The sequence below is a fragment of the Phoenix dactylifera genome, chromosome 4 (genome assembly GCF_009389715.1).
Source record: "Phoenix dactylifera cultivar Barhee BC4 chromosome 4, palm_55x_up_171113_PBpolish2nd_filt_p, whole genome shotgun sequence".
In the NCBI taxonomy this organism is placed as follows: Eukaryota; Viridiplantae; Streptophyta; class Magnoliopsida; order Arecales; family Arecaceae; genus Phoenix; species Phoenix dactylifera.
The window spans coordinates 28813065-28831268 of record NC_052395.1 but is presented as its reverse complement, the minus strand read 5'-3'; the positions used below and the strand labels follow the sequence as shown (position 1 = coordinate 28831268).

Genomic DNA, 18204 nt, shown 5'->3' with positions numbered 1-18204 from the left:
AACTCTTGTGGCAACTTTCCTACTAGATTTCTCAAGGAGCAATGCTATGGTAACCTGACAAAAAAAAAAAAAAAAAAAAATCAGTCAGAAAAACTCACCCAACTGTTTTGCACCAATCACTTCGCTTCATTTAAAGGAGCAGTGGGCAATGCACCACACCAGCTGAGTGACAATTTTAGCTACATAACGGAGTTCCGCAGCATTTTAATTTCAAGTTTTCTTCTAAGTGAACCAAGTTCGGTGGAAAATTTTGTTTCCACGAGGGAAGTAAACTGCACCCTTCTGAACAACAGGCAGTATCCTACTTCTGCAGGTGAAAAGGTTGGATTATGATTTCCATTGTAAACACTAAACAATCCCTTCATATAGATTTTGAAGCTCTGTTCCCCTTGTAAAAACCTGACGCTCTCCTTGTCCTTGGCAAGGGAATTTGCTCAAAGCATCGGCAACCCGGAACATAACATTAGTTAGTCCGAATTCTGGTTTATTGCATGCACCACTTCTCTCTCTGTAGAAAGGTGAATGGGGGTGAGTTCAGAGGGGAGGGTAAGTGGCGCAGCATGGAGATTGGAGTCTGGTGAGCAGCAAGGTTGTGCGGGAGGATCCATGATTCATGGGGGAAGGCAACATGCCTTTCCACAGATTCCATTTGGCCTCATTTTCTCCATCACACCTTTTTACCATCGCTTTCTCTGCTAGCTTTTCCCTTTTTTTTTTTTTCTTTAAACAAAAACTATCTTAGCTCCTGCTTCTCTGCTCATTTTTCCTCAGGCAGTGTGCAGGCTTGGAGGGGCGGCCAAGACTTGACGTGATGCCTGCCCGGGCGCGCCGCGCGGGGCCCTCCCATCCATGTGGTTTGCTGTGGGCGCGGCCTCTTTGTCTTTGTCGCCATTGCCGATGATGGGTTCCTCTCCTCTTAGCATTTCCTTTCAAACGCATGCCATCTTATAGTAAAAGTAAGTTGAATCAAGTAACTGATCGATCATTGTTGAGCCCAGCTACTACGTCTTAACCTGGTCCCTCCTATTCAAATAATGAAAAATTTATATCCTATACTGCATGCATCATAAGATTGTGCACTATATTGATCACAGCTATTTATTTTCGTGGATCCCATTTAACGTGCACTTATCTCAGAGTACTGCTTTAGGAACGAATATCTATGATTGCACTTGGCTTTTCTATATAAAGTGCTATTTGATATTGGGTTTCGACTTTGAAAATACTTGTTCTAGCTTGTTGGTTAGTTCCATGAGGGTCCTGTGTGCTGTCTATGTCTCGTCCTTTGGTCATGTTGGGGATAGAGTTTGCTCATAAATAGACAATTCGTTGGGGTCAAAGCATCTTTGCTTGCAGATGTGTAGTTGCAGTAGTGTAAAACTTCTCCTGCCAGTGCAATGTAGAAAAATTGAATAACAAGTCAAAATTATTATGTCAAATACTTCATTAACAATGGATCCGGCCTTTCTTCATTGACAATGCAAATTATATTTTTGTCACGCTAAATAAAGGAGGAATCATGAGTTGGGACCCTAACCTGGTCCGATTCCAAATTAGCAAATTAGCTAGATAGAAATGTGGATGCCATGAGGGTGAATAATAGAGCCAATTGGTTGGCCAGTTTTATTACCTTCAAAGCTGGTAAGATTGTGCAGAGATCAAAATCTCCTGTTGCTTATCTTAGAGCTGATCATACGAGTCTTGGGCTTAAATTATATTTATTTTTAGTTGGCTTTTGGACCGGGTTATTTAGAATTCAATATTTTTTATGCCCAAGTCCTGCCTATGATTAGCTTTAGTCTAATTCTCTCTTGATTAACAGCAACAAGATGATTCCTGAGCAATAACCTTGGCCAGTATTTTTTTTGAAGTTCCCCTTGTCAGCATGAAATCTTTGTACCTTTTGATCAGATGAGACCACAAGATGCCTCAGGCTTTCTGAGCTGGAATTGGTGCTATTAGGCTGCTCTAAGTCAGACCGACCAACCCAGATCATGGGGGGCTTGTAATAGCTTTTTGGAAGGGAAAGCTATTGCGCTAGCTGATGCCGGCATGCGGCAACGTCCCACGAGGCAATGAAATCGGATTACGGACGAGGGCCAACCGGAATGAACCTCTCATGACATTCTAGCCCAAGCCAACAGGCCTTTAAGTTGGGCCTGGCTCCAGTCCATTAAGGTAGTCTGAAGAGAGAGTTAGAGCGGATAGGAATTTTTCTGTAGAAAAATGCTTCCTTCCAAGATTTACTGGATCGACGACGATCATTCTGTTCTTGCGTTTAGATGGATATACAAGTTCCTTTTAGTTCATACATGCCTGCATGGGCACACACCCACCATCCTGGTGCACGAAGCTCCTGCCTGCATGATCTAGAGAGGGTCGGACATTAGTAGCCTAACTTCCATGTGCGGCGAAATCATTTTTGTATTTTGAACCCCCAGTTACAACCAAATCATAGAGCAACCTAACCACTGCTCCAAAACCCGACCTCAAGTATGTGCGCACATACCCCTATGCACACAATTTGTACCAACTACTACAGCAAAAATAGATTTTTTCAGTCTTTTATTGCCGATGCGAGAAAGAAGCAACCAAAAATTGAATCTAGCCGACAACATTTTATGAAGCGTCATCCAAGGCCAAAATTTCCGCGCACCCCCCCCCCCCTCTCCTCGTTGCGTTCATCCCAATCCCAAGCAAAACCTCTTTTCCCATTCCCCCAGCCACCTCTTGGGCTCCATCGACGTGAGGGATCTTCTCTCGGTCCAGAACCCCGACAAGTCCTCCCCTCTCTCTGCTCTCAACCTCTACCTCATCATTGACCGTCTCCAGATCTGATCGCTCCACATCAAGGACAAGGTGCGCGACTACGTCCTCGCCCACCGCCAAGACTTCGCCGACATCTTCTTCTGTTGCTCCCAGGCCGCCTCCGGCGTTGATGCCGTCGCTGCCACCATCTCCGACGCCCTCCGCCTTATCCCCGACTGCCCCCTCGGTAAAAGAAAATTCCACTTTGACATAGGCGACGCTTTTAAAAGCGTCGGCATCGAAATTACCGATGCTTATAAGCGTCGATATACACTTTAAAAAGCATCAGAAAAAATGCATTTTGTTTTAGTGAATATATAAAAATTTTAATTTTTTCATGCAAAAACTATAATAATCCAAAATATCTCTATGTTAAATTTGCATTTTCTGTATGATTTTATAAAGTTTCAGTTGATTGTGTCTATTCTTGTGCCCCCTCTAGTTAAAAATTTGTTAGAATGAGATAGAATCTAAGTTAATTTCGATTTTTTTTTTTGAATTCAATTGAATTCAATAAAAATCTATTGAATTATGTATGCCGCATTTATTTGCTTATATAGATTTATGCATGTATAATTAATGAAAAAAATGGAAAAGAGTATAACAATATATATTAATGATATATCTAATTTATAATTTATATATGCTTGACCACTTGTGGTACAATTGGTGTTAAAGAAAGATGCAGACAAATGTGCTTTCTGAGAAGCGTTGAGGTGGGGAGAAAGGTCAACTATTGACCTAAAAAAACAAGCACACAGTCATCTTGTTCTAATGAAATTAAATTATGTCATGGGAAAAAAAAATCTTTATTTAGCTCTAATTTAGTAGTAGAATATGTAAGTTAAAATACCACTAGCTTAAATCTTTTTGGTGTTTTTCTTCTTAGAGAAAAGGAGGCAAGGGATCGATGCATTATTCGAAAATTAAACTTGAAGGCAAAAAGATACCAGGAACAAAGTTTGAGAACCCAAGTCATTGGTATGATGGTATCCAACCCCCTATATAAATTGCACCATTTGGGAACTCTTAAACCTTTAGAGTGATTCACAAGATTAGAACTCAGGCACATACATGCATGGATGAACAAATGATTCTATTTTTAAAAATATTATGCAATTGAATCCACACGTGGCAAATAGTTTATTTTTTGAAAAAAATCATTAGAATCTTTTAGATAAAGTTGGAACTTTTTATTTCAGCAAGATTTTAGAACTTGGAGAATAAAAATATCCAAATGGTGGGATCGCATCCATGCAGGATTAAATCACGTAATATGTTTGTGTTTCCAAGATTGGTGGGCACGCGGCTTTATATTTCTCAGCCTATATTTTTGGTGGCTTTAGACTCTGACGCAATAAGCTTGAAAGCTTTTTACGTTACATACTAGTAAATTAGTAGATATTATAATTTGCAGGAGCTAAGCTTGGTGGTCAATATTGTATTTCAAACGGAGAGTGTTTTCTTTCTCTGTGGTTAGAAACCTAAATTACAATCTAGATTCTTGATGCTTGAAACTTTGATGAATCCTCTTCTCTGAGTGTAATCCTTTCCTTTCTACCTCTTAATGGGATCTTCCTGTTTGCCTCTAGGGAATACATTGCAAAACTTCATGACCTTAATGAAGTTTGTGGGAGCTTTGTTCCCCTATCTAGGAAAATTAAGGATTTTCATGGATAGTCTTTGAAATCTTTTATATTTGAATATGTAATCCATTTTTTTTCTGTATTATATTTTATTTCTTGGAATTTATATTTGTTGTTTATATGTCCCTTAGGTTAACTAGACGATAATAAAATATTCAGCTTATATTCCCATGACGGTCTTAGTTTCATATTTTTTAGATATTTTTCATCTAGCTTCCTACTTGACTGGCTCCTTCCATTGGCGATCCCTTTGCAGCCAAGTTTTGAGCGAGAAGAAGGCGATGTGAACAAAAAGAGACCGAATCCGAAGCTTCATCTGCTATTAAGCCAATAGTATTTTTGTTTGATGACAATATTAGTCATTCATAACCAAGATTCCATGAATGAAAACTAAAAAAAATGTAAAAATTAATATAGGTTAAATCGTTGTTCAGAAAGGGGCTATGCCATGGAATCACTCTTCTCCAATTAATATGAAAGCTATCTATTTTAGAACATAAAAGATGGATCTTCGCTTTTGATGTTATGGTTGATCAAGTTTCGACAATAACCCAACTTAAGCTGAAAAACCCTTGAGTACTCAAACATGATTGCATCATATAGGCCTTTTTTTCCCCTCTCGGGTTGGGCCTCTTGCACTGAAGCCAAACCGCATCCCGCATAAGAACGCCGTGCGGTGGAGAGTTTCGTCGATTACTCTCTCTTTTTGTTTTCCTTTCTTTGTTTTTTAAAATAAAATATTTATATTATTACTGTCTTGCCATGCAACTAAGACTGAAATCTGATCGGATATAGATTGGATCATATCCATATTTGTTTTGAACGGAAACAGATATAGATACAAATCAGATACCCAAAGTATAGATATGAATATGTGTTGCCCAAGGTGACAACCCAAGAGGGGGGGTGAATTGGGTTTTCTAAAATTATGTTTCCTAATTTTTTACTTTGAATAAGAATGCAGCGGAATAATAAGATGTTATTTTACTTAAGCTCTAGGCAATTACAAGTAAAGCCAGTGGAAGATTAAGCTAGAAGCAATTATACTATGGCTTTAGGGTGCAATTGATCTAAAACAACTATAGTTGTATGATCAATTTTAATCTATGTGTATTGGTAAGAATGGAGTGGAAGCTAAAGCAAATCACTTATAACTCTATAGAAAACAGAGCTAGAGATATTACACAATCAAGCATGAATGGAAGGCATGAAATACAAGAGATAAGCACCAAACACAAAGATGTATAGTGGTTCGGTGCACCCCAGCACCTACATCACTCCCAAGACCTCTTGGAAATTCACTATAATCCCTTAGATTACAGTCGGTTGTTTACAAGCTCACAACCCAACTGTTGTTTTGCGAGATCACAACGAACTCGGTCGTTTCACAGGCTCACCGACTAGAACCTACCGATTGTTTTCACGGGCTCACAATCCAACCCAGTTGGTTTTCCCAAAGGCTCACCAACCACAACCTTACAATGATTGTTTTCCGGGTTTCACAATCAACCCGGTTGGTTTTCCCCAAAGGCTCACAACAAACTTAACCCCTTGATTCAATCCCTTGATTGAATCAAGTTACAAGATATTAGAACAAGAGTTTAAATCAAATACAAGCTTACTCAAATAAGCAAATATAGCAAATGTAAATAAGTAAAGAAAAGAGAAGAAGCCCTCAAACTAATTTGTAGATGGAGGAACTCGGCTTCTTCTTCACTTGCCCCTCTTCTGATTTTGCACGAAGTAGAGGATCCCCGAGGCAGCACACGGATGGAGAGGAAGCTTTGGGATTCACTGGATGCTCTTCTTCTCTCTATTTTTACTTTGAATGGCCCTTTTGTGCTTATGGGAGATTTTCCTTGTAATCTCTTTCAAATCTCTTCCCTAAATGTTTCTCCCACTTCCATACACTCTTTCCTAGCTCTCCTCTTGATTTTATAGCTTTAGAGGGAGTGGAAACAAAAATCTAGCCGTTAGAGACAAAAATAGAGCCGTTGGAATCAAGAAAAAACTAGCCGTTATGCCTCCCAGCGTGCTAGAGTCGACTCGGCTGAAGCAGGAGTCGACTCGGCTGAAGCAGGAGTCGACTCGGCTGAAATAGGAGTCGACTCGTGAATAGTAGTCTGCCGGCACTGTAGCTGGGAGTCGACTCCGCCTGTAGCACTGAAGTTGGAGTCGACTCGAGATCACTGTAGCGCTTGAAAATCAAACTCTCTGTCTTTTTGTTTGTTCTCAGTCGGAGTCGACTCGTAGAGTATCGGAGTCGACTCGAGCACTGTTTCTTGAAACTCTAGAGTGCCAGAGTCGACTCTAAACTTTCCGGAGTCGACTCGAGGACTATTCTTTTGAATTTTTCTTTTAAATTTGCTCCTCCAACTTGAATTTTTTTAAACTTGAAGCTTGGGCCATAAATTGTAGCTTTCTTCCAACTTTTCTTGAGAGCTTTGGAGGCCTTCTTGTATTCTTCCAATCTTGCTATGTTCCTTGCAAAATAAATTCTTTCCTCCTTGCAACACAAACATTAGTATTTATACTTCAAGGTTTTGTGATCATCAAAATCAATCTTTAAATCAATCTTTGGGTCATCAGTCTCCCCCTTTTTGATGATGACAAAACTTGGAGTATATGCCAATATATTGTGTTCTAGAAGTAATGCATAGCTAAGTTGCATGAAGTAGAAATTATATATCTTTAAAATATACTTCATGATAATGCTTCTAGATTTAATCTTAACATATAAAATATACTTCATGATAATGCTTTAGATTTAATCTTAACATAATCAACAATATAAAGCATTATGTGCATATACTCAATATTTCTCCCCCTTTTTGACAACATCAAAAAAGGTTGTAAGATAATGAAACATTAAGCACAAAGATAATGGTACTCAAATATTTTTTTTTTTTTTTATAGTACTCTGATTTCAGTTTAATGCATGTCAAATTATTGCAAGAATATGAATCATATAACTCAAGGCAATAATGTCAGAACAAGATTAATTAGCATAGATCAGAGCCAATTAAGATGATTTCAGAGCAAATTATGATGAGAGCACATCGAATGTGATTCCAAGGATAGTTTTCAAATCAAGTGTAGGTGGAATCTTTTTCAAGTTTAGTTCAAGGAGTATCAAGACTGATATTCAAAGAAGGCACGAATGGAAATCTAACATCTCTTCAATAATAAGTATGCAAAGCTTGTTCATTTAAGATCTTTTTGCCCAATATATAAAGCTTGTTTATCAACATGAGAGCAATTTTAAATTAATTTTCAGAGTATAAGATCAAAACTTATATACTTGAAAAACATACCATCATGTTGGATCATTAATTCTTAATGACTTCAAAGTTCTTTATGATAATAAGAGCATTGGGGCACAAATACCAAAATATGGATTCAACACATTATTCTCTCCCTTTTTCATTAAGTTAGAGGCTCTTAAGATCAACTGTTTGGATGCAATTTGGTTCATGATTTATGCATAAGATATATTAACCAAATAACAAGCCTCAAGATGTATCATAAATTCTTCTCTCTCCTTTAGTTATAGATTTATGCGATTAAGTTCCATAAATTTCTTCTTCTGAAATTTTTTTTCTCCCCTCAATTGATCATTCCATTTAAGAGTTTTGAATTTGAAGATAATGTTTCAATAAAATTGTCAATCTCGAAAATATATTTTCTATAAGTGTTCAGCTTATTTTCATAAGACTCAAGGTTTGAATAAGACAATCTTTATAGAACTCATCTCAAAGTATAAACTATTATATAATTAAAGCAAGTCTTGCAATATAAAGGAAGTTCATCAAAGATCAATCCATAAAATTCAAGGTATGCATCAAATTAAAGTAACTTTAGGATAAGATACTGAATATCTAAAGCTCCCCCTCAAAAGATGCATTCTTCTTTAATCATTCTTTTCTTTTGTTGAATTTGATAAACGTGAATAAAACTGAAACTTTATGATATAAAGAATGTAGAGTGATCTAGAAATTATTCAAAATTTAATAGCAATCACTCTTTTTAATCCTTCAAGAACAAGTTATGCTTCCTCTTAATTTTTGAGAAAATGTACTGAAATATTAATCAGAAAATGATTCATTTGAAGCTCAAATTCTTTCAAAAGCATTTACATTTTCTTTCTTTTAAGAATCATTTGAGTGAGCTGAAATGTTTCTAGACTTAAGATCATTCACTCTCTAAATAATATATATATATATATATTGATGGAAGTATTAATAATGTAGGAGAGAAAAACATATAGATGATCATTGAAGTATATATATTTATAGAACTCAATTTCTTAATCATAGTTTTTCAGCAATGTATACATGAAGCACAATAAATCTTTTTTTTTAATATCAAAATAAAATCATATATTTAAAAATATTTGTTTGCAATTAAGATCATTGAAAGACACATCATTTAGACCAATATTAGTACACTTTAAGGATAAGAAAAGATATGTTTCGGATGCGTATCGAGACAATCAACCAAGGCGTCAAAATTAATTCTGTTTTTCTTATATTAAAATTTTCATTTAGAAATCATATTGAGTTATTCTCCTGAATGACATGATCATTGAAGCATATAACTAAGGTTACAAAGATGTAATGATATAAGCATTTTTAAGTTAAGTTTAAGCTTTTATACAAAATCAGATTCTGAATTTTTATAAGAATTCCAAGAAGGCTTTCACAATTATAATTTGAGATATGTATCTTCTACATTGTAGCTCATCTTAAATCACTAAGATTGAAAACACATATTTCAATAACATTCGAGCACTTTCAAAATCTTTGTATTTAATATTGAGTTTCGATACAAAATAAAGGATATTTTAACAAGTATTAGGACATTATGATCAAAAGTTAGGCAAGTAGAAAGATAGATCAAGATCAATTTCATTTTGCCTAAATAGAAATATCCTTCTCTTCTTCTTTTTGTAAATCTATTTAACTTTCAAAGATAATCGTGAATGATAAAACTGAAATTCTTTTAATATTACTAAAAAAAAAAACTATTATGTAGTATTTTAAACATTCAAGCATTGGAACACAAGTAGTTTAGGCAAGGGTGAAAGCAAAGACTTGTGAGCAAAGTTAAGACATATTCCAAGTTAAAACATAATTCAATCAACTTATCCAAGCATGGAGCATTACAAAATATGAGAACCATAATTCAAAACATCATGCCACATGCAAAATATATTATGTGTTAAGTCATGCATTAAAATATTAAGAACAAGCATGTCAAGGATCAAAATCAATTCTTTTCAAATAAACTCCCCCTATTTAAAATATAATCTTGCATTGATTTCATCCTTAAAGTGTGTTTCAAGTGATTAAAAAAATTTGACTTGATTCTTCTATATACTTCATTTACTTGTCTTTCATTTTTACTTTCTTATGCTCTATACTCTATTTGCCTCCCTATCCGGTGGAGTGAAAGGGCACAAGGTACTACCACTAGCCTCCCTCTGTGCCGTCCCTAATATACCCTACACCAAATAGTGGGTCAAATAGTGCCGGGTACTACCACTAGCCTCCCATTGGCACCAATCCCTATAATGAGCAATATAGAAATGTTAAAATGTACTTCAAACTCTCCCTGTTTAAGTTAATTAATTGCGGATTTTATCCCTTTCGCGAGTCTCATAAAATGTCCCAAATATATATGCTTGTTTGCTTTTCCTTAAGATTGAAGTATTTGCCTTTACTTAGATTTACTTCTCTTGAATAATATCTATTTTCTTTTCTTTATCTCTCTCTCTTTTCGTTATTCTCAAGTAATTTACATGAAAGAGCAGAATAAAGAAATAATCTTATGTATCATATAGATGTATAATTCATGCAAACAACCATTTTCATTGTGCTCAAGGATTCATAACTTCTCACAAGTTATTTTACATTCAAAATTTTAAGCATATACTTGTGTATTTCATGGTTATGATATAGGCAAAGAAATAATTTAGTTGGGCAAAACCATGAAACAATTTCTAAAGTATAAGTCATCAATACATATATAGACATGATATCAAAAATTAATAATTAAAGAATTTAATCATGCCATAATAAGATTTAAGTTATTGGACTTTGCTCAATTAATGTATGAGAGAGGTATCTAAAATTACCTATTCATTCTATATTCTTCAAGCCAAATACCTACTAGATTTCTTATGTACGAACTTTTGGCTGAAGGAGGTCCTCTCTCTTGTTTGCATGTGAATGTTTATTGTATCTTACATGGAGATATCCTTCAAGTTGAAATCTCTCATTTTCTTGCTCAAGGATCCTGCATTATTAACAAACTCCTTTTCTTTCTTGAAAGAAAGTCATTAGTTTCTTCAAGATACAAAACATTCATCCAACATATTTTTTAACTAGATGACTCAATATAAGATATGACAATAGTTGCATGTTGAGTCACTTTACTCAAGAGATTGCCTAAATATAAGCAAGCACACATCACTTGAACTAAAGAGATAGTTTCATTAATCAAGATGGTTCAAGGACAAGCATGTGAGGCAATAGAAAGATTCATCAAGATCAAATCAATTTCTTATTTCCAAAATCAATTTAGTTTAGATTCTATTTGCTTAAGATAATTATCAATAAGACATGTTAGCTAAGTTTTAATTAACTTATCTTAACGGTTGTTTCTATCAAAATTCAGATTATGATTTGTTTGTTATCAATAAATATGATTCATTAAAGTTAGATTGAAATCTTGCACAAGGGCACATAATGAGCATACAATCTGGTCTACTAGCTGTATGATAAAATGATTATTCTATCATTCTTCAATACAGCTTTAAAAATAATAGATCTACTTTGCTCATTCTTTTCAAATTCTCCAAGATGGGGTCATAGACATACCTTCTTCATGCCAATCTTCTATAAGAGTTTTCTTGTGGACTAACTTTGGTCAATGAAGATCCCCTTTCTTGTTTGGCTTAATTTGGAGTTCGAGAAAGAAAATGTTAATTATTCATTATACATATTTCAAACTCACTTTGCATGAGCTTAGTAAAATCTCCATATAAATTTTCATCAGTAGAACAAAAATGATGCCATCAATGTGTGCTTTGAGCAAGCAAGATATCACAGATTTATCTTTTTAATGTATAGATTTATCATTATTACTTTTTATCAAAAAGTTACTCAAGCTTTTATATATCATGCTTTTGATGCTTGTTCCAAATCACATATTACTTTATCATATATGTAATGAGTGTTATTAAATAAGGTGGTTGTTTTACATAGAACTTTCTAATGAAATAACCACATGGGAGTGCATTCTACACATTCATTTGACAGAATTAAAGTTCATAAAGCAAGCAAATGATAATGGTGATCTTTACTTCTAATCATGCAAGAATCTTATCAAGATCTATTTCATCTTTTTTTGATTCATCAATTTTTCTTCATTAAGTGCATTTCTGAAAAATCCAATTTGGTTCTAATTATTAACAAGTTTTTTCAGATTGTTATATGTAATAGATTAACCATATACATATATAATTTGATTTTTAGTATCTTAATAATAAATCATTAGTCTCATAAAGAATAAAATGAATTGATACTTCTACAACTAGAATCTTTTTATGAATGTTCTATATGCATTGCTTGATGAATGATATCCAAAGATAGAGATATCTTTATCAGATTTGGCATTATTTTCATAAGAACATATCAAGCATAACGTGTATGACTGAAGAATATGATAGATATGCAATGGTTCATTTTCCATTTTTTAGAAGATCAAAAGGAGTTTTCATCAAAAATAGATCTAATAGAAGTCATATGTATGACAAGCAGTGATGATAGCTTTTTAAAAATTATTTAAGTAGATGACTATCATACTCAATTGTCTTTTCATTTCTTCAAGAATTCTATTAACCCTATTTTACTTATGGTGTCCTTGGAGCGGAAATAATTGAATTTAATATTATTTTCTGTATAAACTTTATCAGGATTTTGGTTTTCAACACTGTGCCATGATACTCTTTATCTTCATAGTTTGGAAACCTTTTTCTTTTGAAACACTTTTTGTGAGTTTGTGCCAATGTAGAAAATATTTCAATTTGAGTGCCAAGAACAATACTAATGTAAGCTTTTGAAAATTTAGTAATGGAAACAACATCTTTAGATTTAGAAATTGATTTTTGTTTGTTTCCTTAGTTAACATGCATAGTAAACTTTGACCTTTCAGAAGATACTCTAAGTAAGCCAATGGCAAGGTCTTTTGAGATTAATACATACTAGCATGGAGTTGATTTTATATGCCAAAGATGGTTTCTTTAATCTTGGTATTCATAGTGCATATATTCAAAGGTATACCAAGTACACATTTTCATATCTATGATCGATAAACAATAATGCCATGGATAAAAACTCTCAATCAAGCATATAGAGAATTCATAGATTTATTCTTAATAAATTGATTAATCATTTAGCAACTTATCCAATAGTGAGTAAAGTATACTATAAAATGAAGTGATTTGATTATATTCCCAAAAGTATTTTCTATATCACAAAATTGATCAATACTTGCAATTCATATTTTAATCAAATACTAAAGCAAAAATAATGATGAGATGCAAGGGTTACTGATTTCATTATTATTATTTTTTAATTACTTTTCATAAGTATATTTCAAGTTTCATTTTTTTTTTTTGACGTGTGTCTAGAACACCCATTTGTATGAAAGTTCTATTTGTTCCTTAGGTATCTTGGCACACCTACATCTACATCCTCATATTTTCATTTTGGGTACCCAAGCTTGCTTGGGTCCTTGAGAGTTAGGACATATGGTTCCTTTTGGAACCCAAATTTGTTTAATTGTAATAACTTTACCACTTGATTTAATTATGTTAGAACGATAGGTAAAGTTGTTATGCCCATTCTTTTCATGTTTGAAATAAGTTATCTTATTTAATGGTTTGCTTGGTGAATTGATAACCTTTTTCTCTAGAGATTTATTGTTAAGTAAAGAAGTCAAGCCAAGTTTTGATTTATCATAAGCAACATATTGGCTTTCAAACATCATTTAATCTTTCTGAACTTACAGTGAATTTGTTAATAAAAGATTTTAATTGGTTAATTTCTTTACTTAAGTTTTGATTTTCTTTAATTAAACTCTGATTTTTTTGAATCAATTGTTCTAAATTTAACCTTAAGCTTTTATTTTCAGAATTTAGTTTATCTTGTATCTCATCACTAGAATTTCTTTCTTTTAAAATTTTCAGATTTAGTTTCTTAAGATTTTTATTCTTTATAGCTAATTTTCTACATTCACCATACAAATCATGAAAAGCATTTAATAATTCATCATAAGGGAATTCTTCTTGAGAATCATTTGATGTAAAAGTAGATTCAGATTTTACCTTATCTTCTTGTGCCATAAAGCACAAGTTAGTTACCTTTTGTAGTTTTTTGGAGCTGAACTGCCTCGGAGTCGACTCGGATCGTTTTGGAGTCGACTCGGCTGACTTGGGAGTCGACTCTAGAGCGCTTGGAGTCGACTCGGCTCTCAGAGTCCCCGAAGTTGGTTCTTTGCCTTTTAGTCTTGCTTTCTTCTGAGAGTCGACTCGGACGTAACTAGGAGTCGACTCGCCAAACTTCGGAGTCGACTCGTAACCTTCTGGAGTCGACTCGGTTGCAGGGTCTGAAATACATCGTTCTGTCTTTCTTCTATTACCCTTAGGAGTCGACTCGGAAACCATCGGAGTCGACTCGAACCTTTCTGGAGTCGACTCGCTGACAGGGTCTGAAAATCTGAGTCTCTGCCTTTCATACTGTTTTCCTCTAGGAGTCGACTCGGACAAACTGGGAGTCGACTCGGCTGATAAGGGAGATTCTGCAGTTTCACTGTTAGTATGTAATTGAAGCACATGTGAGCTAATCTGAGATTTATCATAAATATTTTTCAAAGTATTCCAGATTTCTTTAGCAGATAAGCATGCAGAAATCTTATTAAATATAGTTTCATGGATAGCACAATATAGTATGTTCATAGCATTATCATTCAATTGTACTAAGTCTTTTTCATTAACAGTTTGAGAGAGTGTGTGAAGGTCATTTATTATGATATTCCATAAATAATAGTTTTGTGATTGAATAAAAATGCGCATGCGTGCTTTCCAATATATGTAGTCTATGCCATTAAATAGTGGAGGCCTATCAATTAATTGTCCCTCTTCTAGAAGACTATCTATTTGAGTTGTCATGATCTTTGGCTTTTGATCGTGAGATCAATAATTTATCTTAGAGCACCTGCTCTGATACCACTTGTTGCCCAAGGTGACAACCCAAGAGGGGGGGTGAATTGGGTTTTCTAAAAATTATGTTTCCTAATTTTTACTTTGAATAGAATGCAGCGGAATAATAAGATGTTATTTACTTAAGCTCTAGGCAATTACAAGTAAAGCAGTGGAAGATTAAGCTAGAGCAATTATACTATGGCTTTAGGGTGCAATTGATCTAAAAATAACTTATAGTTGTATGATCAATTTTAATCTATGTGTATGGTAAGAATGGAGTGGAAGCTAAGCAAATCACTTAAAACTCTATAGAAAACAAAGCTAGAGATATTACACAATCAAGCATGAATGGAAGGCATGAAATACAAGAGATAAGGCATCACAAACACAAAGATGTATAGTGGTTCGGTGCACCCCAGCACCTACATCCACTCCCCAAGACCTCTTGGGAATTTCACTATAATCCCTTAGATTACAGTCGGTTGTTTTACAAGCTCACAACCCAACTTGTTGTTTTGCGAGATCACAACGAACTCGGTCGGTTTTCACAGGCTCACCGACTAGAACCTACCGATTGTTTTCACGGGCTCACAATCCAACCCAGTTGGTTTTCCCAAAGGCTCACCAACCACAACCTTACAATGATTGTTTTCCGGGTTCACAATCAACCCGGTTAGTTTTTCCCAAAGGCTCACCAACAAACCTTAACCCCTTGATTCAATCCCTTGATTGAATCAAGTTACAAGATATTAGAACAAGAGTTTAAATCAAATACAAGCTTCTCAAATAAGCAAATATAGCAAATGTAAATAAGTAAAGAAAAGAGAAGAAGCCCTCAAACTAATTTGTAGATGGAGGAACTCGGCTTCTTCTTCACTTGCCCCTCTTCTGATTTTGCACGAAGTAGAGGATCTCCGAGGCAGCACACGGATGGAGAGGAAGCTTTGGGATTCACTTGGATGCTCTTCTTCTCTCTATTTTACTTTGAATGGCCCTTTTATGCTTATGGGAGATTTTTCTTGTAATCTCTTTCAAATCTCTTCCCTAAATGTTTTCTCCCACTTCCATACACTCTTTCCTAGCTCTCCTCTTGATTTTATAGCTTTAGAGGGAGTGGAAACAAAAATCTAGCCGTTAGAGACAAAAATAGAGCCGTTGGAATCAAGAAAAAACTAGCCGTTATGCCTCCCAGCGTGCTAGAGTCGACTCGGCTGAAGCAGGAGTCGACTCGGCTGAAGCAGGAGTCGACTCGGCTGAAATAGGAGTCGACTCGTGAATAGTAGTCTGCCGGCACTGTAGCTGGGAGTCGACTCCGCACTGTAGCACTGAAGTTGGAGTCGACTCGAGATCACTGTAGCGCTGAAAATCAACTCTCTGTCTTTTTGTTTGTTCTCAGTCGGAGTCGACTCGTAGAGTATCGGAGTCGACTCAAGCACTGTTTCTTGAAACTCTAGAGTGCCAGAGTCGACTCTAAACTTCCCGGAGTCGACTCGAGGACTATTCTTTTGAATTTTTCTTTAATCTCCTCCAACTTGAATTCTTTAAACTTGAAGCTTGGGCCATAAATTGTAGCTTTCTTCCAACTTTTCTTGAGAGCTTTGGAGGCCTTCTTGTATTCTTCCAATCTTGTTATGTTCCTCGCAAAATAAATTCTTTCTCCTTGCAACACAAACATTAGTATTTATACTTCAAGGTTTTGTGATCATCAAAATCAATCTTTAAATCAATCTTTGGGTCATCAATATGGATACAAATTGGGTAATTAAATTTTATGACCATAGAATCAAAAATATTACTAAGTGGATGATAAATCAAGTTAATAGCATGTTAATACAGTTATATATTTTTTTAAAAAATTAATGAGTACTATATAAAATTAAAGATTGCATATGGAATTAGATATTTGGATATGGATCGGATAGTTGTTTGTCTATATTTATATCCATTTTTTTGATAGAAATGGATATAAATATGAATATTAATCGGATGCTCAAATTTCTATCCATACTCTTCGATGCACGTTGATAGCCCAGCTCCTTGGACTTGTGGGCCAGCCAGAAGAGGCCTAGGCCCAAAGCTTGAATGTGCGGTGTTGCACGTGAAAGGCGGAGAAGAAGACTCCGGTTGGAATCTTCTTCCTCCTCGACATCGTTGGACTCCGAGAGTCCTAGAGCGATACAAAGACCGGCCAAAATCCTAAGATTCGGCCTGTTTAAGGGCCTCATCCTCTTTGTTGAACTCCATTACTAATCTTTCGAGGAATAGCCGCCGATCCCGAGCTTCTTTTCTGGATTTCTTTCTTGGATCACCGAAAAGTCTCCCGGACCCCTTCGCCAGACTGGGGTGATCGCTCTGCGTCTTCTTCTCTTTCTTTTTGTGGTCATCTAGCCGTCGTTCGCCTATGATTTGGGCCGACCAATTGCCGGGTGAATGTGGATCAAACAGGGTGTCCTCTATTTGCCGTCCGCTTTCTTGATTGTCCGATCATCGCCGGCCGTTGCCGGAGCTTGCTGTTGTTGCCACCGCGGAAGCTGTCCACTCGTCGCTGTCCCCGAGCCCTCCGTTGCTAGAGAGGGAGGGAGAGCAAGAAAGCTATCTCGTGTGTTTCCCGTTGAACCTTCCGCTATCAACTATGTCAGACCTACAGCTCCTCTGCATCCAAAAAGGAAGAAGGGTTGGGTGGACTACTTGGTCTGCTTCCAATGGATAGTTGTTATATTTGTTGCCCTTCCATTTTCCAATCTCTTCCACAATCTAGTTCCTTGTAGATATCTAGGAGATGCAAAATCTGCAATGAAATCAGGAAAGCATCGTCAGAAGGAACATGAAGAGAAATGGTTGTGAATCGCCTCAAGCCAAGGGATCCAAAGAAAGATGGTCTTGTGTGCACGGCAAGGAAGCCATACGTTGCTGTTGGCATGCGTAATATTGATTGCAAACGTGCAAAACATTTTGAGGTGGATCTTTCAACATTTGAAAACATCCTTGAGATTGACAAAGGGAGAATGGAGGATTGCGAAAGTGGAGCTTCTTTCAAATATGGGTCAGATTACAAGAGCTTCTTCCAAAAACTTAAGCCCATAGAATAAAGTAGATTTATTTATATATTTTATATTTTTTTACATGTCTTTTCATATATGGGCCAAATTTTTCTTTAATGAAAAAGCCCAATATGTAAAATTTTTAATATATCATATTAAAATCACCATTTATCTCCAAAAATTTAAGCGAATAGGATGGGATTGATTTATTTATATATTTTATATTTTCTTACGGTTACTGTTGGAGGATTAATTAATGGCTATGGAGTCGTGGGAAGCTCACATCTATGGCCTTGCCTTGGAAAATTGTGCTTCCAGACGGACGGGTTGTTAAGGCTACTGAGTACTCAGACGTCTAGGAACACTCGGACTACTGGTTTCTGCAAAGACAAAACTTATGCCCATAGAAGAGTACATGAGGCTAACATATATACTCCAGTGA

General features: G+C 35.5%; 1 pseudogene; it reads left to right on the top strand.

The window, feature by feature from the left end:
- The first annotated feature begins 16634 nt into the window (after positions 1-16634).
- LOC120103877 lies at positions 16635-17886 on the top strand (annotated as a pseudogene).
- The last annotated feature ends 318 nt before the right edge of the window (positions 17887-18204 follow it).